The sequence below is a fragment of the Oryctolagus cuniculus genome, chromosome 6 (assembly GCF_964237555.1).
Source record: "Oryctolagus cuniculus chromosome 6, mOryCun1.1, whole genome shotgun sequence".
NCBI classification, from domain to species: Eukaryota; Metazoa; Chordata; class Mammalia; order Lagomorpha; family Leporidae; genus Oryctolagus; species Oryctolagus cuniculus.
In genome coordinates, this window is record NC_091437.1 from 39,347,487 (window position 1) to 39,373,424 (window position 25,938).

General features: G+C 39.2%; 1 protein-coding gene across 32 annotated transcripts in view; it reads left to right on the plus strand.

The window, feature by feature from the left end:
- Positions 1-25,938, plus strand: part of LOC138850199 (uncharacterized) — a 458,403-nt gene that overhangs the window by 142,040 nt on the left and 290,425 nt on the right. For 3 of the 32 annotated variants that reach the window (XR_011389855.1, XR_011389857.1, XR_011389848.1), the window contains exon 5: positions 12,346-12,406. The exons of the other annotated variants lie outside the window; for them this stretch is intronic. The gene's annotated coding sequence lies outside the window, so the exon portion shown is untranslated. The remainder of the gene's footprint in view (positions 1-12,345; positions 12,407-25,938) is intronic. 32 annotated transcript variants of the gene reach the window in all.

The following is a 25,938-nucleotide window of genomic DNA, read 5'->3' on the forward strand; positions in this document are numbered from 1 at the left end:
TGTAAGGTATTTATTTTACCTTAATTTATGAATGAGAACTTCGCAGTGGTAAGTGTTATATTTATTTATTTATTTGACAGGTAGAGTTATAGACAGTGAGAGAGAGAGACAGAAAGGTCTTCCTTCCGTTGGTTAACCCCCAAAATGGCCGCCGCAGTCAGAGCTACGCTGATCCAAAGCCAGGAGCCAGGTGCTTCCTCCTGGTCTCCCATGTGGGTGCAGGGGCCCAAGCACTTGAGCCCTTCTCCACTGCCCCCCAGGCCACAACAGAGAGCTGGACTGGAAGAGGAGCATCTGGGACTAGAACCCTGCGCCCATATGGGATGCCAGTGCTGCAGGCAGAGGATTAACCAAGTGAGCCATGGCGCCGGCCCCAAGTATTCTTGATGAACAGTTTATTGTTTTAGAGCTTGGACTGTATCTCTCCATTCTCTTCAGGCCTATAGGGTTTCTATCATGAAATATGTCAGTCTGTTGGGAGATCCTTTAAAGATAATCTGGCATTTCTCTGTTGTACATCTTAAGATATTTTCCTTGTTTTTATTATGAAAGTCTGACTATAACATGTCATGTAGATCTCTTCTGATCCTGCCTATTTGGGGTTCATTGCACTTCTTACATTTGGATGGCCATATCTTTTTCCAAACTGGGGAAGTTTTCTGCTATTAATTAATGAGTAAGTTTTCTAAGGCATTATTATTATTATCATTTTATTTTCAAGAACTCTCAAGAAAAGCTTATTTGATCATGGTATCCTATAGGTCTCAAACAGTGTTTCTGATCTTTCTAATTTTTTTTCTTTCTGTAAGTGTGAGGCATTTCAAAAGACTTACATTCTAGCTCAGATTCTCTTTTGTATCATCAAGTTGAAGGATTCCCACTCAATTTTTATTTAATACATTGAGTTCTTTATTTCTAATGCTGCAGTTGGATTTTTCTTCAGTATGTCTCTGCAGAATTTCTCATCCATGTCATTCATGGATTTCCTTATTTTGTGTATTTGCTTCTCTCTGTTTTTGAGTAATCTTATAATCATTCTTTTGAATTCCTTTTCAGGCATTTTGTCTATCTCCTCGATTTCACAACCAGATATTAATGTATAATTGTGTTTATTTTGCTAAGTTATATTGCCTTCCTTTTGATGTTTCTTACATTTCTATATATATTTTCATCCGTCTGGGAATCCTTTGTTGTCTCCTCTGAAGGCTTTGTTCTTGGAACTGTGCCTCTGTGGCTGGGGGAAATGCTCCATGGCTTATACCAGTTTCAGAGGTGTGTGCTGGGTGGGGCCAGGGAGCTCTGGCCACTGTTGTGGGAGGAGCAAGAGTCCAGAGTGACACCTATGTTGGGTGTGATGGATCTCCTCTGACTGTCGTCATTATTGGGTAGTGAGTTCATGGCCCTAGCCCTTCTCTGTGCCAGGGTGAACCAACTGATTCATTGCCTAGAGCGAGCTCACAGTGTCTGTGTGCCCCATCCACTCAGGCACATGAACTACACAGAGCTACAGTGCTTCCTGTCGTGTCACTCTGAGCCCTCTGGGAACTGTGTCCACAGCACTCGGAGCTCCAGGCTTCTGAAGTGAGACCAGGGGAGCGTCCAGGAAGCCCAGTCACATCCCATGTCCTTTACAGTTCCATGGCCTGTGTAGAGCTTCCACAGTCACAGGGTGCACGTTGTCTGCCCTTCCCCATGTGATCTCCATTCCTGGAGTGCACTGCAGGTTGCAAATTGAGTCTGGGGCTCTGGTAGGGGTAAGGGAGGGAAGCAGTGTGGCTCCCCTTCATGAAGCTAAGTGGATTCCCTGTTCCTCACCAACTCCAGACTCAAAGTCAATGGCTGTGGAATTCTCCATCAGTCAGAACCAACCGTGGCATGGACCACAGCATCCTCCTGTCACCTTGTCCTGGGAAGATGACATCTCCCTGCAGTTTGCCAGCTGCGGGGGTTGGTGCTGGCATACTTCAAGCTGCTACATGTCTGTCCACTCTCCTCACGGCTCCACAGAGTCTGTTATCTTCTTGCCACTGAAAATGTCTCTCAAAATGTCCCCTAGTAATGTCCTCCCTTTGTTTTCCTGGTTCCTTCCCATGGATAAAATCAGTATTTTTCTCACAGTTCAGGCATCTTGGTTACATCTTTTTATTATCTTAACAGTTCACAGTTCAATTTTTAATTTTAATAAAGTTCAGCTTACCAGTTTTTTCCTTTTATAGGTTGTGCTCATGGTATTGTACTTAACAACTCATCAGCAAACTCAAGTTCATTTATCTGGGAGGATTATAATTTTTGCTTTTACATTTAAATGTTCCATTTTGGCTTAATTCTTGTGTAAGTTTTTGTATCATTTAATTTTTTTCAACATCTCATTGTTCCAATATTTGTTGAAAAGATTATCTATTCTCCATTTATTTGACTTTGTACTTTGTCAAAAACCAGTTGATAATATTAGTGTGAATCTATTTCTAGGCTGCCTATTAGATTACATTGGTCTTTGTTTTAAAAATTTATTTGAAAGGCAGAGAGACAGAAAGAGACAAAGACAGAGAACTCCCATCTGCTTGTTCACTCTGCAGAGATGCGCAGAAGCCAGGGACCAAGCTCTAGGCTGAAGCCAGGAGCCCAGAACTCATTCTACTAAGTGGTTTCAGGGACCTAAGTACTTTAGCTATCACATGTTCCATCCCAGGGTGTGGGTAAGCAGAAATTGGAACTGGAAGTGGAGGCAGAACTCAAACCCATGTAGGCATTCTGAGTGGCCTCTTGGCCACCGCACCAAATCCCCAACCCTGTGTTTCTTTTCTTTCACCAACATCACACTATCTTGATTATTCTAGCTTTATACTAAGCCTTGAAAGTGGACCCTCTGAGTCTTCAGGCTTGGTTCCTCTTCCGTATTGTGTTAGCTCTTCAGGGTCTGGTGTTTTCCATGTAAATTTTGAAATCAGTTTGCTTGTATCTACAAAAATAGCATGTATAAATAGCTTTGTGATGTGTGGCTTTCAGAACAATTAATATACTAATGAAATTACAAATGTGTAAGAAGCGTTTTCAAAGATCTTCAAAAAGTTATTTGAAAATGCACATTATCTTTATATTCCATTTTCCACAAACTTTTTGGAGTGCCTTCATAGACTTCAGTTGATTTTCCAAACTTACTTTACTCTTAAACCCTATTTTTTCTGGGCCTCTTTTGCATGACCCCAGAGGTGATATTCTTCATTTCACAAAATAAAACAACAAAACTTGCAGAGGAAAAGGTATTTTGCTAGGTCAGTAATCTGAATAGGGTCAAAGTCTGGACTAAAAATGGATTCCTTTATTTTGTGGCTCTGGATATATTTTGGTCACATTTGTGTATGGCATATACCTCCATGAATATGTCAGTTTGTTTTCTGGTCAATGTAGAAGCACAGGATAGCATAATGTAGATAACAACTGGCTTGAAAGATTTCATTGATCCATGGTAAGTGATTGGTCTTTGACCCAAATGATTCTTTCAAATAGTCAGTGACTAAATGCTACCATATGTATTAGAGGAGGGTATTTTTTAAGTTCTTAGAAGAAATGGACTTACAAGGTAATTTTACTTTGATGGAAAAACTTTTTGAAATCCAGGTATAATTTTTCCCGTAATATGTCTTTCTAGGAAACTTATAAAGACCTCTCCTAAATAATTTTTTGATATTCTAATGACATAATTTTGCCCAATTCAATATGAAGAATAATGGTAATGTAATTCTCATCATCTCCTACTCTGATGACCATTGACACTCATGTGTTAAACATATGGGTTTGGGAGCACACTCATTGAAAACTAGAAAAGGTAGTGAATTAAAAATACTTAAGTGGGTATAAAGTCTGTGTACCTCACTGAGCTTTTCCTGTCTTTAAAATTCATCCCCTTTGACTCTTTGCACTCTCCTACTGATAATGGAGCAGTGTTTCGTCCTGTATTCATTTAAAGAGAACTCTACCAATGAATGATTCTGAAAGGCTTTCTTCTCTCAGAGGGTGCATATATCGGCTCCTCAGTTAAATGCTCCTTTTCTTCTGAAGCACCATTAGCTTATTCAGGCACTTCTGAAAAGTCATCAAAGTCATCCTTCAGGTCCCCAGGCTGCGTGATGGCAGAAACAGTGGTTGTGTGGCTTTCTACTACCTCAGCCCTCTGTTTGATTTTTGTCTTTTGAGTCAAGTGGAGGCCAACATGGGAACACTAGTAATGGTTGCTTCTATTTCTCAACTTATAAATTAGTGTATATGGCAAGATAAAGGATACCTAATAATTTTGTGGCCTTTTATAGTTGGCTGAATAGTGGTTCCCAAAATAATGTACTTAATTTTTAGTACTTGGTAGCTTTGAATGCGATTTTATTTGGTAAAAGAGTCTTTGGAAATGCAAGTAAGTTAAGGGTTTCAAGATGAGACCAGACTGGTTTATCTGAGAAGTTGTAGAATTCAATGACAAGTGTCCGAAGAAGAGAATAAGAGGAAAAGATGCAGGGAGAAGAGAACAGTGGTCATCTGAAGATGGATGCAGAGAGTAGGGTTCTGTTTCATAAGCATGGAGCCCACAGGAGCATGAAGCTGATGATGCCTCATTTTGCATTTCTGGGACTTCAGAAATGCAAAGAATACATTTCTGTTATGTTTAAGTCACAAAAGTTGTGGTAATTTGTTATAGCAGTCAAGGGAAGCCAACATACGTTCTCTTCCAAGTCTCTCAACTTACTGGAAATTTTAGATTTGTCTAGGTAGCAGGATTATAAGGTGATGCCCAGAGTTCTATAAGGGAAATGACCATGTTTGCTTTAATTAATTTCATTTATACATGGCTGGATCATCCCTGGTATGATCCTACGTGTTCAGAAATAATTGCTGAGCAGATGATATCATTGGATAGTTGACTTCAGAATGTCAGAGTTTAAGCACTCACAGTAAGCCTCGCAAATGGCTGATTAGAAGATAGCCCCAGAATGGGGAAATGCCTTTTCTAAATGTTTTCAGTTTATTCATTCATCTAGCCTATTATTGGTCTTTTCTATAAACTTCTCCAACATTAATACACATACAAATTGATCTGGGGATCTTGCAGATTGTGTTTCAATAAGTCTAGTTTCAAAATCCAGGTTCTTACCATTATAACAGTTTCTCAGGTGATCCTGAAGGTTGATATAAGAACCACACTTTCAGTATGAGCAGTTGTCACATTTCATCCTTAAATGTTTATTGTCTGTCTTTTTCTCTGTGGAGAGTTAAGTCCAAGGGAACTTTATCAAATGTGTCTGTTTCACTGTTAAATCCACTGGCACCTTTCAAAATGTGACTGAGGTTCTTAATGGAATTCATCCCTTCTCCTTATGTTTGGCAGTGAATTGAATCCAGAAAGGGAAAATGACCTTGCTAAGGTGGTAATATAAGTTAACAGTAGAATTGGAAGTAGGAGCAGGCTTTTTGTAATAAATACCCACTGCGGAATAAAACTTCAGGGGCAGGTCTTAGGACAAGGAACACATTATACAGAACAAGCTGCCCTGGTATTAGATGGTTAGCCTAGAACTCCCACTGTAAGCCCTTTGGCAAATGGCAAACATCTGGGAGAAAAGAAGAACTATCTTGGGGCCCTTTCTCAGTGCCCAGGGAAATACCACAATTAGACTCACAGCTTACAGGATAACTAGAGTGTAGCTAATTGAGAAGGATTGACCTAATTCTTCCTTTTTAATTACCTTCATTTTATGCACCAGGTAATTAATTGAATGACTTAGTGATTACAGATGCTTTCTCCATCTCCAGCAAGGAATGAAAACAAGTTTCTACAGAAAGGTGAGTGAGTGGTGGAGAAGGATAGATTATTGAGTGTTTGACAGGAGTCTACACAAGCATGCTGTAATCCAAAAATTGTTGTGGGACCGGTGTTTTGGCACAGTGGGTTAGACTGCTGCCTGAGATGCTGACATCCTATGTGAGCACTGGTTCAAGTCCCAGCTGCTCTACTTCCAAGTCACCTCCCCGCTAATGCGCCTGGGAAAGCAGCACCAGATGGCCCGATTCTCCTTGGGCACCTGCATGCTTGTGGGAGATCCAGATGGAGTTACAGGTTCTTGGCCTTGGCCCCAGCTGTTGAACATTTGAGTAGTTAACCAGTTTTTCCTCTCTGTCAATCTTTCTCTCTGTGCCTCTGCCTTCCAAACAAATAAATAAATCTTTTTCCAAAAAAATCACTGTAATCCTTAGTTTCTAAGGCGTATGACTAGCTGCATGGTAAGTGAGAAATAAAAATATACTCGCAAACAGCTTCTTGGACTAGACCACAGTTTCTTAACTTTGACACTGTTGACATTTTTGGGTCAAATGGTTCTTGATTGTGGATGGCTGTCATGTAGCTTGTAGGATGTTAAGAAGCATCTCTGGATGTGAACATTAGATGACAGTAGCATGGTTCTTCCTAAGACGTGACAATCAAAAATGATCCACACATTGCCAAATGTGTCCCTGAGGGAGAAAAATCTTCAGATGAAACTGAACCAGACCATGGGTCAGGTAAATGTGTCTCCATTGCTACTGTATATGGCCACACAAGCTGTGCCTTGGCAATGTCATAGAGTGCTGCTTTCACAGACCTCAGTAGTGTCTTTGGGAATTTAATATCTGAAACTCAAGGCTTTGGACTTTGATAAAGAACATTTGTAGGCTAACAGCACCTACCCTCTCATCCCCATTTAAATACAATTGAAGAATGTGCCAGAGTTTTGAGCCCATCAGAATATCTGATAACTTTGAATTCCAAGAAGATGATCCATAAGGTCATCTTGAGTTCCATCAGTGTTCTTGTCTTTCTCTCCACTTCCACCTTGATATAATTAATAGTAACTACATAACCTCTAAAGTCTTTATTTCAAATGTCTCACTGTCTTATTACTAAACCCCATGCTTCTGACTAGATTAGTCTTCGCTCAACAGTATTTTCACCAAGCTGGGTCTCCAACGCATTTGCTTCATTATTTTGCACTACTGACTTCTTGGATCTGTGTTTTCTTCTTTTTCTAGTTCCTTTAACCACCATGTTGATGATGCCCTGGAAAACTCAACATCCTTGCCTTTCTCCTCATCTGATAATGTTTGGCTAGACTGCATGCTCATTGGATCTGATTATTTACCTTGGCCGTAAACAGTTGCACATTTACACCTAAATGAGAAAAGCATATACAGTATGGTGACTAATATATTATAGTTCCATTGAAGATCACAGACCTCCAAAGGGCAGACACACTGCCTGGAATTGTCATCTTGGTAGATTAGGTTTCCTTTCCTGGGACAGTTCCTTCATACTTCACTCTTTTGGATAGAGCACCACCACACTGCCCTCACTCTTATCTCACACCTTTGCCTGAAATATTAGGTACTCTTACAGATACACATGGTCAAATCCAGAGCATTTATTTACTTGGATTCATATCTGTGGTCTACATCTTTTCACTGCTCCAGTCAAAGGACAGACTCCTCCTATGTTCTGTTTGTTGGTACCTGTTACTTCTTGATGCATTTTCACTTCTGTAGTTTCTTGCCACCTCCCACACCAGAGTTTCTTTCTTTTAACCAACTCATTTTGTTGTTGGTAAATACAATCTAGTTTCTGCATTACCCTCCCCTAATCCAAATCCTACTTCATCATATTCTCTCTTCTTCTTCATATTAACTCTTCATGTAGGAATGGTCAACGTTCATTTTACCTGTTTGTCTTCTGTTTCCAGAACCCTCTCCAATCATAGCCCACTCCAATATTTCTCTTACCATCTTTTCATGTGTGAAAGTATTCCTGTGTATGATCAACATATTGCCAAAACTGTTGTATTACTTCTTTGAACTCCTGTCGTTTACCTTTGACACCCCTTTCCATGAAACTCTACTCACGTTCTAGGATACTACTCTCTCCTAGTACACTTCTTGGTTCTTTATAAACATCCTTTTTTGTCTTTTAGTTGATTTTTCCTTTTCAATCCTGCATTTAGTTGTTAGACTTTTATATCTCTTGGTTCTGGACCATTTTCTCTGTGTACACAAACAGTGATCTCATTATCCCATGGCTTTGAACACCAAGTAACGTAGATGACTTCCAAGTTTGTAACTTCATGTTGTACCCTTTCCTGAGTTCTAAAATTACACACCACACTGAGGATTTTCAATTTCTGATTAGTTCCATTATAGTTATGCCAAGTTTGCATTTTCAATACAGAAATTTAAAATTTATCCTTTCTCTTTCCATGTTCTTTTCCCAAGATACTCTCATCTTAAAAAATGACACTATCACTGACTCACCCCAAGGCAAGAATCAAAGTGTCAGCATTGACTTTTCCCCCTTACTTTTATTCCCTACATATAATGCTTGAGCAAGTCTCTTATCATATTTCTGAAATACACCTGTCACTTCTTCATGTTGCAAGATGGATTTTATTCAGACTACTATGATAGAGAAGAGAGACTGCAGTATATGAACTCAACTCTAGGACAAAAATGAGATATTAAAGGTAAAATAGAAACAAAACATAGGATCTATGAAGAAGTAAAAAAGGGGTAATAGAAAAGGTAGTAGAGGAGCTATGGGGAAATGAAAAATTATAGAAAGCAGTAAGTGGTGAATTACTAAAACTGACTTGGCATTGTGTGTCAAACAGTGTACATTTTGTAGCTTTATGACATTTTGTGTCACCTTTAGAAACATGGCCTAGTACGTATGACATCCAGGATAAAGTCTGGTCGATTCTCTTAGCACATTGGACAGAATCCTTTGTGTTGCACAGGAATTCATGGTTCATATGTTTTTTACTGTGACTGCCTTGCTCAGCATTTGTTATCTGTACTTTTGAAAAATCTTCATTAAGGGTCTTCTTATACCCATAATTTCTAAGTTTACCTGAAGTTGTTTGTTTATTGGTCATTAGGGAAGTGCAAGTGAAAATTATCATGATATACTTCATACTAGTTGGAATGGCTTTAATAAAAAGATAAACAATAACAAGTACTGGTGAGGATATGGAGAAATTAGAACATTGCTATATTGCTGGTGAGAGTTTAGGATGATATAACCACTATGGAAAACAGCTTGGTAGTTTATTATGTCGTCAAATATAGTTACCATAAAATCTAATGCAATTCCTAGATATTTCTTCAAGAAAAAGAAAAACATGTTCATGTAAAAAAAGAAGTCTCCAAATGCTATTGTTTGCACATTATGTATGAAAGGGGGATTTTTCTTATTGTAGTCACTGAGGACTAGAATGAAGAAGCAGCCATCATTCTTACTAACAATTGTTTAGTTGTTATGCCAGTAGAAAAGCATAGCTGTGGCAGGTATTCAGTAACTGGATGACACGTGCTACTTGTACTCAGAATCTAGAGGCCAGAGTTAATTGTAAGTCCCTTTCTAATATAAGAACAGGAAATTCAATTCTGCACCTGCTTTGGAGGTGGAGAAGCAAAAATCATCTGCAAGCAGTGCTGTTTGCTCCCCTCCATAGGGGCCAGTGACCTTGCAGGTTCTGTGCAGAGCTGCCTCCTTCTGGTCATTCATTTCATGCTGTTACTTCTTCATCTTTGAAACAAAATACCATGCATCCTCTTCATGCCATTTGCTCTATAAATCCTTCTCTTGGTAGAAGGTAATTTCTGACTCAAATATGCTCTAATAAAATTTTACTTATCCCTTTTATTTTACACCAGATACTCTGGCTTGTGTCTGTAGCTATAGACATGACATGTGGCAGTAATTGCAAGTTTTACTAGTTCCTTTATTATTTTCTAATGTTCGCTAACTTATCTGACTTCAATATCCTTGGTTCTCTTTTTTCACAGAAGTTCTTTCACGATCTATCTTTTGGAAAATGCTCTTGGAGTTTGTTAACTTAAACAAGTGTTCCTTGGTCTTTAGTGGGTCTAAGAACTGCCTGAAGACTAATTAATCATAAGTCATATCCCTGTACTTTGCCTGAGAAATTGCATTTCTGTAGGTTCAGGAGCCCGCATTGCATTAGCAGACTCCCGAATGTTTTAAAGTAGGTAGTTCGCTGGTCATAACCCGAGAAACAATGGTCTCAACATTGGCCAGAGAAGCAAAAGGAATCTTCAGTTGATGTGTAGTCCTTCCCCAATCAACAGAAAGGGTTGTGGTCAAATTGAAATCTGGTAACTAAGCTTGAATGTCAGATTTTTTTACATTACCATTTTTGGAAACCTCTGATACAGTTAGGGAGTTGGTCTAGACTTTTAGTTTCAAACTTTGCAAACTGAACTTTGAGATACATGATTAACAAGTTGGATTTAGAAAACTTTGAGAGGCTTAAAGACAATTGGGGCCTTGTTGTACAAGGGTACCTGAAAACATTTGTAGACAAGTGGACCTAAAAGATTATTTTGGTTAACAAAATTTTGGAATTCATGTATAGTATTTTCATAATATACATTTTTATGAACTTTTGAAGATTTTTTATATGTATGGATTTCAAAATTTTGTAAACCCGAATAAGCCTGTTATTTACATTTTCCACATTATCTAGCTTTCTATTTATCTGTCTGTCTGTCTGTCTAGCTATCTCTCTCTCTCCATATTTTCTGAGAATCAGAGAGACCTGGGAGAGTGGGGGAGAGCAAGCACTCCATTCTGCTGGTTAACTCCCCAAATACTTGCAAAGGCCAGGGCCTGAGTCCAGAGCCTGCAGCTGAAAACATGATCCAGGTCTCCCACAAGGGTGGCAGGAACCCAATTACTTGAGCCATCACCTGCTGCCTCCCAGGGTTTGGATTCACAGGAAGCTGGGGTCAATATTTGAAACCTGGTTTTGAATCCAGGGAGTCCATCATGACTCTGGTAGGCCAGATGCTTGCTGTCTATCAGCTTTTTTTGAAGTACCTGTAAATGTCAGGGTTGGTTGAATCATTTCCAAAGGGAAACAACAACTGGAGGACTTTTTAGGGTAGGGCCCCAAAAGATTAAAATCTAGTTCTATGCTGTCTGGAAAGTTGTGTCATCGGGTTTTTGGAAATAGAAGACATCAATAAGAATGTGTAGATGGCATGAGAGATCTTGCATGGCTTGCAGACAGTTTCTCAAACAAATGAAGACTTACTAGAACAACTCAGCTGGAGCTGTGTGAAGAGAATGAGTATCTTGGTAGTAGTAAACTTACATAACTAAAAATGTACAAGCAAAAGACAGATTGTTGGGGGAATTCAAAGAGCTCAATGGTTGTAGGGTTCTAAATTTAAAGGTTCTAAATTTTAAAGTCTTTGGCAGCTCGGAGACTCGGAGTCTGATGTATAATCATTGCATACCATTTTTTTGGTGGATGACAATGCCAATTTTACACTTTATTTCTGTACAAATAACTGATACGTCCACTTGGGGGTAGTAAAGTATTTTTTTAGTATCTCTAGGGAGTCATCAGTATTTCCTTTGCAAGTACATGGATGTAAGTAAAAGCAATACCCTTGTGATGTTGAGCTATTTCTCTTTGTAAATGACAATCTCTTCTGGTGAATAAATAAACAGAATATGAATTATAGGCAACTAGATTTTGTTTCATTTTTATTTTTTCTGTAATGCCCAGGGAAGTGAAAACATGCAGATTACAAAAATCACCAGCAAATATGCCCATAGCGGATTCAGGCTGAATAACATTTGAGTCAATTCTATAATGGCTGCTTGATTATTTTCAGTCAGTTCAGTTCAGTAAGAAGGTCCCAAGATAGTATGAAAATTCTTGGGTTCCCAAGCTATACTGATACTGGAATTATTCTTTTAAACAATTCAAGCTTATTAGATCACTATATTTTTTTACTATAAGAATACTAACTTCTATCAACATTAATGACTTAAAACAACCTATTTTTATCATTTCATAGTTTCTGTGTGTCAGGAATTTTGGTGTGGTTTAGCTGCCGGTAGGCCTCTCATAAGACTGAAGTCAAATACCCAAAGGGTTGCAGTCACCCCCAACCTTTACTAGGGGAAATCTATCAAACTTACCAGCAACTGAATTTTCCAGAGGGAGCTATAGAGAGAGTGTACTCAGGACAGAAGGTAGTCTTTGTGTAACCTAATGTTGAAAGTGACTTTGCACCCATTCTGCTATGTTCTAATCATTAGAAATAAGTCAGTCAGTCCGGCCAACACTCAAAGGAGGGAGATTGTACAAAGATAGGAACACCAAGAGGTGGGGATCATTGCAAGGGTCCATTGTACAGTGTGCCTGATTTAGATAAAGATTTTATGACTACATGTTTTTTATTTTTAATTTGAATAATTAATAAGGCATTATTAACCAGTTAGCTGGATTGGTTTTACAGGCAGATGTGAGAGGAAGCCCTTCCTCTCTGCTGACCAGCTGCACCATCTTAGGCCCATGCTGTAAGTTCTGTACCTTTTTATTTCTGTGTAAACAAGGAGAAGTGGTTTGATTACCTTGGACATCCCTTCTAGTATGGACATTGTTTTCCAATATATAAATTAAATTCTGTTATAAGAGGGCCTAGTGCTCTTTTCTCCATATCAGAGTTTTCTAAACCTCAGCACCATTGACATTTTGGATCAGATAATTCTTTGTTATAGTAGGAAGGGGGCATGACTGCAGGCACTGTAGAATACCATCCCTGGCCTCTACGGACTAGATGCCAGGAGGCAATAATGTCTTCATAAATTGGGGACCATGCAACTAGGCAGATGAAATCTTAATGAAACTTGCAAAAGGTATTTCTTTTAATGGCAAACATCTTGATTTTTTTCATGAAGAAAACAAATCTATAAATTAATATACAAGTGTTAATAACATTCAAGAATACATATACATAGTCCCTTACTTACAATTTTTCAACTTTGATTTTTTTTTTTACTGTATGATCATATGAAAACAATATGCGTTTGGTAGAATCCATACTTCAAGTTTTGTAAGTTGAAGTTTTCCTAGGCTGTTTAGGAGCAGAAGCCTGGCAGCAGTAGTGAACCTCAGCTCCCAGGCAGCCATATACTAATGGGAGAAACAACCAATAAGCTGCAGTTCACTGTGTTGCTAAGCTATAGAGTTCAATTGGTGCAATGCATTTGCAACAAATGATAATTTCAATTTATTATGGCTTTATTGGAACAAAACGCCATCATGTTATGAGTTTCTGTATTTTCATTTGAAATTTTAAGAATGTGGTAGCCAGAAGGAAAGAAAAACCAGAGAGTCAAACACAGAACAAGGGAGAGAGAGAGATGAGGCAACTTCCATCCTCTGGCTAAAACCTGCTTCCATATTTCAAAATTTAAAACAGAAGTGATATTTTGAGGTAGAAATTGGAGGCCTTGGTGAGAAAGGGTGTTAATAGTGATGGAGTCAGGATTGGGGTGGGGAAGGGACACTAATTATGCTAAGCATGAATCATACTGATTCCATAGGAAAAAAAAAGGAAACTAATAGAGAAAAATTCCAGGAGCCTCAAAAGTGATGGTGTGATAGAAAAATGGGTTTCATGTGGGTTAATTTTATGTTTCCATTTGACTGGACCACAGGGTAACTACACATTTGGTCAGACATTATTCTGGGTGTGTTTGTGAATGTATTTTAGAATTAGACTAATAATTGGATTTATTTGCATAGGTAGACTGGATAAAACAGATTGCCTTGCTATTTTTTAAAGCTTTTATTTAATGAATACAATTTCATAGGTGCAACTTTAGGAATATAGTGGTTTTTCCCCTATATCCACCCTCCCTCCCCCAACTCCTGTTCTACCTCCTACTCCCTCTCCCATCCCATTCTTCTTTAAGATTCATTTTAAATTATCTTTATATACAGAAGACCAACTGTATACTAAGTAAAGATTTCAACAGTTAGCACATACACACACACACACACAATGTAAAAAATAATGTTTGAGAACAAGTTTTGTAGTTAATTATCATAGTACAACTCATTAAGGACAAAGGTACTATATGGGAAGTAAGTGCACAGTGACTTCTGCTGTTGATTTAACAATTAACACTCTTATTTTTGACATCAGTGATCACCCAAGGCTCTTGCCTTGAGCTGCCAAGGCTATGGAAACCTTTTGTGACCACTAACTCCATTGTATTTAGACAAGGCCATAAGCAAAGTGAAAGTTCTCACCTCCCTTCAGAGAAAAGTACATCCTTCTTTGATGACCCCTTCTTTCCACTGGGGTCTCATTCACACGAGTAGATAATTCGTGTAAGAATTTGATGGTGTTGGATCATAGATTTAGATCTTCAATCCATGTTTGGATTTTAGTGTGAGGTGTAAAGTAGGGGTCTTGCTTCATACTTCTGCATGTGGAAATCCAGTTTTCCCAGCGCCATTTGTTGAAGAAACTGTCCCTGTTCTAGGGAATGGTTTTAGCTCCCTGGTAAAATATAAGTTGGTTGTAGATGCTTGGATTGATTTCTGGTGTTTCATTTCTGTTCCATTGGTCTATCTAATATAAGTTGGTTGTAGATGTTTAGATTGATTTAGTGTTTCAGTTTTGTTCCACTGGTCTATCTATCTGTTTTTGTACCAGTACCAGGCTGTTTTGATTATAACGCCTTGTAGTATGTCTTAAAATCTGGTATTGTGATGCCTCCGGCTTTGTTTTTGTTGTATAAGATTGCTTTAGCTATCCGAGGTCTCCTGTGGTGCCATGTGAATTTCAGCATCATTTTTTCTAGATTTGAGAAGAATGTCTTTAGTATTTGATTGGTATTGCTTTGAATCTGTAAATTGCTTTCGGAAGAATGGACATTTTGATCATATTTATTCTTCCAATGCATGAACATGGCAGATTTTCTCCTTACTTGCAACTTCTATTTCTTTCTTTAATGTTTTATAATTCTCATTCTAGAGATCTTTGACATCCTTGGTTAAATTTATTCCAAAGTATTTGACTTTTCTTGTAGCTGTTGTGAATGGGATTGATCTTAGAAGTTCTTTCTCAGCCATGGCATTGCCTGTGTATACAAAGGCTATTGATTTCTGTGTATTGATTTTATATCCTGCTACTTTGCCAAACTCTTCTATAAGTTCCAATAGTCTCTTAGTAGAGTTCTTTGGATCCCCTAACTAAAGAATCATATTATCTGCAAAGAGGGACTCCTTCCCAATTTGTATCCCTTTAATTTCTTTCTCTAGCCTAATGGCTCTGGCTAAAACTTCCAGTACTATATTTAACAGCAGTGGTTAGAGTGGGCATCCTTGTCTGGTCTGATGTTCCTGTTTCTGTATGTAAACATGCTTGAGCATCTTATGTAGAGGCGGGGCATGTAGTTACAAATTCTTTGAATTTCGGCTTCTTGTGGAAGATCCTTATTTCATCTTTGTTCATAAATGAGAGTTTTGTAGGGTACAGTATTCTGGGTTGGCAGTGTTTTTGTCTTAGAACTTGGAATATGTCTTGCCATTGTTTCCTTGCCTGTAGGGTTTGTGATGAGATGTGCAGGTGAGTCTAATTGGGTTTCCTCTGCATGTACTTTGTCATTTCTCTCATGCACATTTTAATATCTCTTCTTTCTGTTTCACTGAGCTGAGTTCCTACAATGTGCCATGGTGAAGTTCTTTTCTGGTCTTACCTATTGGGAGTTCTGTGTATTTCTTGTACTTGGATGTCTCATTCTTTCTCCAAATTGTGGAAATTCTCCTTTATTATTTCATGAAGAAGGCCTTCTAATCCCTTCTCTCTTTCTACACCTTCCAGAATTCCTAGTATCTGTAAGTTGCGTTGTTTGATAGAATCTTGTAACTCACCAACCATGATTTTTAGTTTTCTAATTTCTTCTTCTTGTATTTGGTCTGATTTTATTATTTACAGAAGTTTGTCTTTTAGTTCTGATACTCTTTCTTCTGTTTCAACTATTTTGTTGCTAAGAGATTCCGCTGCATTATTTATTTGGTCTATTGAATTCTTCATTTCCAGTATTTATTCTGGCTTCTCTTTAAAATCTCAATTTCTCGGGAGTGATTTTCATTTGGATCATGAATTTGTTTCTGATTACTTCTGAGTAATGTGACTATTAATTTTCTGAATTCATTTTCTGGCATATCCTCTATCCCTTCTTCAGTCTCCATTATTGAGGAATTATATTGGTCCTTTGGCGAATTTATAAAGTCTTCCTTATTCTTATTCAGGATTTTTCCTTTGTTCTTTGGCATTTCTGGTTGATTTTATTTTTAAATAGGTTTCCTTCTTCAATGAGCTGCTGTGTGTCTGTGTGTTGCAAGTGGAAGCGCCCAGCCTTGCCTCCTCGAGCTCTGTTTATTTCTGGATTGTGATGGAAGCAGGTACCAGGGCTATGGTGCAGTAAGCCCTGCCTACTTAGGGCCAGGCGCACTTCTCACTGGTGCATGAGAGGAGCTCCGGTTTTTCACTGTTTAGGACTACTCCTTGTTGTACAGCTTGAGTGGTGGGGAGGAAATCACTTTGAAATGTTGTGATCCTTGTTCCTGGGTGGGGCATGTTGTGAGGTGGGCCCCGCAACTGATGAGTGTGTGCACGGGAGTCAGATGCAGAGGTCTCCTGCTTAGACTTGAAAATGTGAACAATCAATATGGCTTCTCGCCACTGGCTGTAGGTCAGGCCTGGGGGGAGAGGGGGAGGCACAGAAGGAACGTGGCATGGCCAACCTCTCTGCCCATTGCCCTACAATTTTTCCTTCTTCATGCTTGGAGTTTCAAATGCAGTGCAGTTCGCCAAGTTTGCCTGCCTGCCACTGTTCGCAGCTCCATGGGCTGGCTACCTCTCACCTGATTCTCTGGGTACAGCACCTGTCTCCTTGCTCCGTCTCTGCGTCGCCCCTTTGCTGCACGCTCACTACCTCTCCCTCTTCTAGGCTCTCCCAGTGTGGACCTGAGCAGTCTCTGGTGGACTCCTGAGCCACTCTGCACCAACTTCTCGTGTTTCTGCCATTGGCTTATATCCCCTCTGGTAACTGATTATCCATTTTTCCTCGCACGACTTGGAACCTCCCGCTGCTATACTGCCATTTTCTCCAGATCCTGAAATTCAATCGCCTTGCTGTTGGGAGTGGCCTCATTCAATCAGCTGAAGAGCTGACTAGGACAAAAAAGTTGAGAAGGAGGAATTTCTCCTTCCTGTTTGAGCTGAAACTCTGACCTCCTCCTGCCCTTGGACTAGAACTTGTATCATCAGCTCACCTGATTCTCAGACCTTCAGGCTCGGACTGGCTCTCCTGGGGCTTTAACTTGCCAACTAAATATTTTGGGAGTTCCCAGCCTACAGCCTTGTGAGCCATTCATTATAATTATTGATCTAAATCTAACCTAATCTGTATCCCTAGCCATCTAACCATTTTACTGGTTCTTGTTCAATAATTCTGTTTCTGTGGAAACCCCTGGCTAATGTAAGTCCAGAGGAGATTTATAATAATAGAAAAGGTGGTCATGAAAACCGTTAAGGGGAGAGAATTGAGAGTGAAGAAGAGAGTTTCAGTTAAAGCACATTTCTAATCATCTTTCCTCAGGGACTGGTACTTGTCAACACATGGGATGTTTTTCTTTTGCAATACAATTTTTATTAAAGAATTATTTATTTGCAAGGCAGAGCAACACACACACACACACAAGAGAGAGGGTTCGTTCTATCTATCTATCTATCTATCTATCTATCTATCTATCTAGAGAGAACTTAAATTCAGTGGTTCATTCTCAAATGGCTGCAACACCAGCTAGGAACTCTATCCAGGTCTCCCACACGGGTGGTAGGGGCTCAGCTACTTGGGCGTCATCTGCTGTCTCTGAGTGCATTAGCACGAAGTCCACTAGACCCCATTTGCAGGAAGTGCATTAGCAGGAAGCTGGATTGGAAGCAGAACATCTGGGACTCTGATATGCTGGCATAGTCAAGTGCCACAATGCCGGCCCCTGGACATCTTTCTGTTGGCTGCAGCTTCCTCCTATGGGCACCATCAACTCCTAGATTCATCATGGACAAGGAGATTGTCCTTGACCAAACTTTAGTTAGACTTTTTTGAGCCCTTTTTGGCAAGGTGCCTTCTTGCTCCCCATCTCTGACCTACTGAGTAGAGTGTAGAAAAAAATTCCTGCCAAGTTGGTTTGTAGAGAATCTCCCCACCTTGATACACAGCTAGTTCCTTTCCACTCATCTTTTTTCTTTTCTTTTCTTTTTTTGACAGGCAGAGTGGACAGTGAGAGAGAGAGACAGAGAGAAAGGTCTTCCTTTGCCGTTGGTTCACCCTCCAATGGCCGCCGCGGCCGGCGTGCTGCGGCCGGCGCACCGCGCTGATCCGATGGCAGGAGCCAGGAGCCAGGTGCTTTTCCTGGTCTCCCATGGGGTGCAGGGCCCAAGCACCTGGACCATCCTCCACTGCACTCCCTGGCCACAGCAGAGATCTGGCCTGGAAGAGGGGCAACCGGGACAGAATCCGGCGCCCCGGCCGGGACTAGAACCCGGTGTGCCGGCGCCGCTAGGTGGAGGATTAGCCTAGTGAGCCACGGCGCCGGCCACTCATCTTTTTTCTAACCAAGCTTTTCTCTCCACCAGGACCTGTTTCTCTTCCCCTCTACCCTGTTGGCTATAAATCTTCACTTGGCCTGGTTACATTTGAGTTCAGCCTTTCTCTTCTATTCAAATCATGTTGAATAAAGTTTTCCTTGCCATTGTTAACAAATTCAAGTGCAATTTTTGAAATTTACATCATGGTGAAAAGAGAACTACAGTGAGTAAAAATTACGGGAGATGGATCACAACTAGATTCTCAGAACTTTCAAGTGTGATTTTTAGATTGCATTTTTTAGTGTAAGTGTAAACCTAAACCATTTCACTGTTACCTAGGCATATTTTAAAACTGTATCCTTTTTGCTGTAAATAATCGGGAGGTATGTAGGGAATATAAACTAATTTTAAAGCTAATCAAATTGTTAGAGTTGATAGTGGAGGGATTTGATTAACAGCCGGTACACCAACATGTTATGGCTGAAGTGAACCAGGGGAACTTGCTCTAACTGCCACAAAGCATGAACAAAAGGCAAAGGCAACTTGTAGCAAAAGAATTTCATTGAAAAGAGCGGAGGGATTGAAAGAACAGAGGGAAAGCTCCCAGGAAAGCAGCTGGGGGAGGCTCCTGCAGCAGGAAAAACCCAGTGATAGGAAAGGACCTGGGGTTTTCCACCCATTGGAAAGTTTGTAGAAGCTGCTTTAGGAAAAGTGTTTCTTGTGTGGTGAGCTCACCCTGCCTTCTTATCTCCCATTTCTCCCATTTGGTTCTGAATTTTACAGGACAGAGATAAAGTTCAACCTTGGGGATGGTGGTAGTGGTGAGAGCTGTTGTGTCTTCGTCATGCCCCTGGGGCTGGGTCACCCAGAACTCCCGCCACCTGGCCACCTGCGTGGCCTTGGCATCGGAGCCTGCTTTTCTTCCCACTAATCACTGAAATTCTTTATGTCTCTTATTATCACACTTGCTTTCTAGCTCAGGCTGTTTTCCCAGCTGTGTTAAGAAAACATTCCACATTCCAGGAGGGGCCCCTTTGTTGTCTCTTCCTTTTTACCTTTGCGTCTCTAACAGCCTCCTTTGAAAATGAGAAAGATAAGTCTGTGGATGCAGTTCTCTTTGGTGGGGTATGAAGATGAAATCTATACGCTAAAGAGCAATAATGCTGTTTTTAGATGGTGCTCCATTTTCTAAGTTACATAATGTGCAGGTATCTTCCTTCCTTCCGAGGAAGTGAGGGAAGGGAAGGAAGCTGCGGACTTGAGCCAGGAGGAGCAAGTTCTCAAGTCATCCTTGTCACTTGCTGTTTTGTTCTGGGCCAGCCACGTCCTCTGGTTGTGCTTAGCTGTGTGTTTGTAGCTGGGGTCTGGAGGTCTAGACTTGGATCCCGTTAGCCTCGTCTTCAGTACTTACTGTGTGAGCTCAAATAGACTGCTTCTCCCTTTCCATGTGTTTTTCTTCTTTTGGATGGGGATTATAACAATACCTGCTTCTACGGTTGCTGGGAAGGTTAAATTGGATGTTAAATTTAAGGCTTTTATTACAGAAGCTAGAAAAGTATCAATAAGTATTATTTATATGTAAAAGGACTGTTAAGCTAGATGGTCTTGAAGTCTCCATTTTCTACACTTCTGTCCATTTCATAAGTCAAGTAGTTCAGAACAGCCCACGTGTCTCCATTCAATCAGGACCAGAGTTAACATAGCTCATGAATGAATACATAAAACTTCCTTTTTGCTGTGAACCTGAATACCCGGAGATTCAGCAGATTGAGGATAAGGACTTTTTATTTTCTATGTTTTTAGATGTAGCTCAGTGTTCACAGGTGGTTTATATTTGGCCTGATTTTCAAGGTGTATTCATTTGCCTCTGTGTTATTCTGTGAACTTGGTATCTCACAAGAATGATCATATATATGAATTGTATCCTTAGCCCTATGTCTCTGGTTCTGAGAGCCAAATTTCAGGCACTTAATTCTCCAGATGAAAACAGGCCAATGCATTCAAAAGCAATTAATATGCTCAGCTGCCTTTGCGACCTGGCTCCTTGTTGTTTTGCTGACTGCCCTATCGTAATATTGATTAATCTTTCATGTAACACAGAAGCAATCTTTAATACATATTCTTGCCTTCATTATGAATGAAATGTTAGTAATTGGTTATGGAATCCTGGATAGCTCATTGATCTGGTGGAAATGACTACCAAAAAAAAAAAAAAGAAAAGAAAAAAAAAAAAACCCTTACAAAGTTCCTGATGTGGAGAATTCTGTCAAAAAGAGTAACATTCTCTCAAAACTGTAAAGCAAATGAAATGCAGTTAATAGATAAAATAATGTGCTGCATTTTTTAAAAAAAGCTAACATCGAGGATTTTAAATATTTTCAGTTTAAAGAGCTGATAAATATTTGAAGAGATAGAGAGCTTTACTCAGAGTTGAAGATTATGCAAAATGTACATGTATTGAAACATCATTTGGTGCCCCATAAATAGGTACAATTTTTATATATCTGTTAATTTTAAAAAAAACTTCATGAGACAGTAGGTGCCCATTTTTTTTTTTTTAAGATTTATTTGTTTTGAAAGTCAGAGTTAGAGAGAGAGAGAGAGAGGGAGGGAGAGAGAGAGATCTTCCATCCTCATATGGCTGCAACACCAGCACTGGGGCAGGCCAAAGCCAGGAGCCAAGAGCTTTATCCAGGTCTCCCACATGGATGGCAAGGGCCCCAATATTTGGGCTATCTTCTGACCCAGTTGGTCTAGGCTGGCTCAGGCTGAAGCCAGGAGCATGGAATTCTATCTTGGTCTGCCACATGGGCCACCTTCCCCTGTTTTCCCAGGTACATTAGCAGGGATCTGGATGAGAAGTGAAACAGCCAGTATTCAGACTGGGGTGCTGGCATCACTGCGCTACAGTGCCAGCCTCACTAAATACTCATTCTTATGTATCATTTTTCTAGAAACACTTTTTATAGCACTTCTCAAGTCCCAGGTACTGTCCTAAGAACAGTACAAATAATATAATAATTTATTTGAAATGCATATAAAGACCATGATAAAGGCATTGTCATTTCCTCCATCTTATAGGCATGCATGGAAATTCTCCACAGAAAAATTAGGTAACCTGGCCAAAAACTTACAGTTCATTATTGACATAGCCAGGATTTGAATCCAGGCATCTAGTTTTGGTGTCCTTGTCTTGTGTGTACTGCTTGCTCCCTGATCCCTGTTAATAACTGAGTGGGGAACCCATGAGGAGGTGTGTTTACAGATGGGATTCAATTGACAGGTGTTGTGAGCAATGTCAGTGAGCTAAAAGCCCCCATGTGGAGTCAGTGTAGCATTATTTTTATTATTATATTATCTATTATTATTATAATATATTATCTTTGCAGAGAGTTCTGGATTCAAACTCCAGCTCTGCTACTTACTAAATAATTGTCCTTGGTCCTAGTTCTTTTTTTAAGTTTTTTTAGATTTATTTATTTATTTATTTTTAACTGTTATTTAATAAATATAAATTTCTAAAGTACAACTTTTGGATTATAGCAGCTTTCCTCCCCATAACCACCCTCTCACCTGCAACCGTCCCATTTCCCACTCCCTCTCCCATCCCATTCTTCGTCAAGATTCATTTTCAATTATCTTTATATACAGAAAACCAATTTAGTATATACTAAGTAAAGATTTCTACTGTTTGCACCCACACAGAAACACAAAGTATAAAGTACTGTTTGAGTAATAGTTATGCCATTAATTCACATAATACAACACATTAAGGACAGAGATCCTACATGGGGAGTAGGTGCACAGTGACTCCCATTGTTGATTTCACAATTGACACTCTTATTTATGTCAGTAATCACCCAAGGCTCCTGTCAGGAGCTGCCAAGGTTATGAAAGCCTCTTGAGTTTGCCAACTCTGATCTTATTTAGACAAGGCCTTAGTCAAAGTGGAAGTTCTCTCCTCCCATCAGAGAACTCCTTCTCTGATGGCCCATTCTTTCCACTGGGATCTCAGAGATCTTTCATTTAGGTTTTTGTGTTTTTTGTTGTTGTTTTTTTTTTTTTTTTTTTTTTTTTGGCCACAGTGTCTTGGCTTTCCATGCCTGAAGTGCTCTCATGGGCTTTTTAGCCAGATCCCCATGCCTGAAGGGCAGATTCTGAGACCAGAGTGCTGTTTAAGACATCTGCCATTCTATGAGTCTGCTGTGTATCCCGCTTCCCATGTTGGATTGTTCTCTCCTTTTTAATTCTATCAGTTAGTATTAGCAGACACTAGACTTGTTTATGTGATCCCTTTGACTCTTAATCCTATCATTATGATCAATTTTGAACCGAAACTGATCACTTTGACTAGTGAGATGGTATTGGTACATACCACCTTGATGGGATTGAATTGGAATCCCCTGGCACATTTCTAACTTTACCATTAGGGGTAAGTCCAATTGAGCATGTGCCGAACTGTACATCTCCTAAGATTTTTTTATTTATTTGAAAGGCAGAGTTACAGAGAGGCAGAGAGAGAAAGAAAAGTCTTTAATTTGCTGGCTCACTCCCCAAATGGCCGCAAAGGCCAGTGCTGGGCCAAGCCAAAGACAGGAGCCAGGAGCCTCTTCCAGGTCTCCCACACAGGTGCAGGGACCAAAGGACTTCGGTCATCACCCAAGAGAGCTGGATCAGAAATGGAGTATCCTCGGCTCGAACTGGCACCCACATGGAATGCTGGCACTGCAGGCAGCGGCTTTACCTGCTATACCACAGTGCCTTCTATGCCACAGCACTGGCCTTGGTCCTGATTCTTCAAGACCCTTCTGAAGTACCCTTCTGATACTGTTATAAATCTCAGTATTGCTGGAACTATGGCCTCCTAGGGAGTGAGTATACTTCTGGACTCCCTAGTTGCAATGACCGAGCGAGTTGCTTTCTGTGAGATGTACATACTCCAGGAGGTCAGTGAGCTCTTGTTAGTGCCCTAGCCTGGGAACTCGCCCAAGTAAGCTGCAGAAGTGTGAATGAGGTACAAATACGGACTGTCACGTGTTTCAGGATCTGTGGCTGCTTGTCTGATTCTCTTATGTGTAAAGTGAGGCTAAGCCTTACTCTCTCAGTTATATAGGGAAGATGATGACAGTACTTGTCTCTCAATAAATCTGTGAAGACTCAGTGAGCTAATATTGTCTTTGGACATCATGAACTTAAATGCTTTGTTTCTATTAAAAGATTTATAATAACATCAGGATCTATACTAACATTTTCAACATATACCAAGGGAAGTATGAACTATCATTAGATATTCCTTCTGTTAGGACAATATTCAAATAAGCATGCTTTATCTAAACCTTGCTAAGATCCACTTTCAAAATGCATTTTTTCACAAATCATTCTTATTTATGCATTAACATGAGTTTCTTAGCATATAAATATTTCATATCTTTGAGAAGAATAAATTGATTTTCTTAGTCTTTTTGCTTAACCAGCTTGGCCTGCCATTATAGTTAACTGACTTTATAGGATACATTTTTCCTGATATGTGTGTGTTTGTTTACTTATTTATTTATTTCACTGGCAATAGGATGGCTTAGGTATGTGCCTCAGTTTCTAGGCTAAATTTTGATTAGTTAAAACTTCCAAACATTGGCATTACTTGGAAAATGTTCCCGAAATTCAGTATTAATGTGTAATTTTTAATGTTTTAATGTTTTAAAAGGGATGGGGGCAGAAAAAGAGCAAACAGGCTGGATGAAACAACCCAGTTGTTTGCTTGGCTTAGTTTGCATAAGCTGGTGTAACTTCAAGCATCCTTCTTAGGGCTTTATAGTGCATTTCCACATGGAAAAAAAGAAGCAGCCTCCTGCTAAGTAGAGGAGGCTGTGGAAAATTTGCATACTTTACAGTGAGTCCTGTGGGAAATCTGAAAACAGATGTAAAGGGAAGATAACAAGTAGATGTGTTGCTATTTTCTGTACTAATATTAATGGACACCATCCAAGAATAATACTTCCACTCTAGATTAATTATAAAATGCTGATGAGGCTTTCATGTCATAATTAGCATTCTTTACCCTATTTCATCTGGTACCTCTGGGTCAAAAATCTAGTCTATTGACTGTGACAAGGAGTTAACCACAACTTTAAGTGGTCTATAATTATAACAGTGTTATCGAGCATTTGTTCTAAAAACAAATCACGTATTTCACAGAAATATGGAAGAATGCCAACTTATTAATAGCCAGCAGTGCGTTGATAAGCTGGCTCTCTGGAGGAGAAAAAAGCTTTGATTTTCAGTGTTGCCAGTTTCAGTGGTATAAATATTTCTGCTGTGACTGATTTTAAGTTATCAGTCATTTGACAACAGGCTCCAAATTTTCTAAATATTTAGCAATAATTTTTTGCATAAGCAATAACTTTTTGAATAAGCACCGGCATGCCCCTGAATAGATGATACAAATACTGGAATCTTATGTTGGAATAATGATACTTTTTAATTATCCTGTAATGCCTTGATTCAATTAAAACTCATCCATTAAGAAAAAGATTTAATGTGATACTTAAGAGCACTTTACAATAGTTATAATATTGTGAGTCCCAGACTACTTTGAGGAGCTAATCAAAGCAACAAATCTTGCCAAGGCAGGAGAAAAGCACACACTAAGAATTTTGAATACAACTAAAGGGAATTCTTGAACCTCCTGACATTTGTTCACAAGTCTCAGATTAAGAATATATGTTATTTCTTTGTGATAGAGAAACTAATTTGAGAAGCAACATTCTGAATGTCACTGCTTGGGAGTTCACTAAGTATGTAGATTACTGGAGAGCCCATAAGTCACTTTCTGATTTCAGAAGAGTTAAATTACCAATATTTGATGAATAATAGAAACTGGACTCTTCTCTTATTATTCCAAAATTCAGAGATCACAAGGAATTCATGTAAAAGGTCCTGACATCAACCATAAGTAGCATTGACCAATTTAGTTTAAATTTATCCCTTTGTTCTACTTATTTTGTGTATAAGCTAACTCTAATACTTGCTTGATTCCATTTTTATTTCAAGATACGTGCTTCATGTTTGTGTATGTGTATGTTTGTATATAAGCACAGCGCAGTGAGCACTTTTTCCCCCTTTTTAAACTTACTGTGTTTTTAAAAAGCCAAACTAAGCCTTGACATATGACTAAATTAAATATTTTTGTCTTCTGACTAGCTGGAATTCCTTTTTACATTGCATTATAATGCTCCTATTTGTGTTTTGTAACACACATACCAATTAGATTTAAATAATTTATTTGGTAGGGGTTTCTAGGATAGTCATCTCTTCTACTAGATGTAAACTTTCCAGGCTAGGAAATTCATAACTTGGCCTGATGCATATTTTCAAATGGACACTAAGTGAAGATTTTGTGAACAAAAGAATTAATGAGTAAATGATAATTTTTAATGC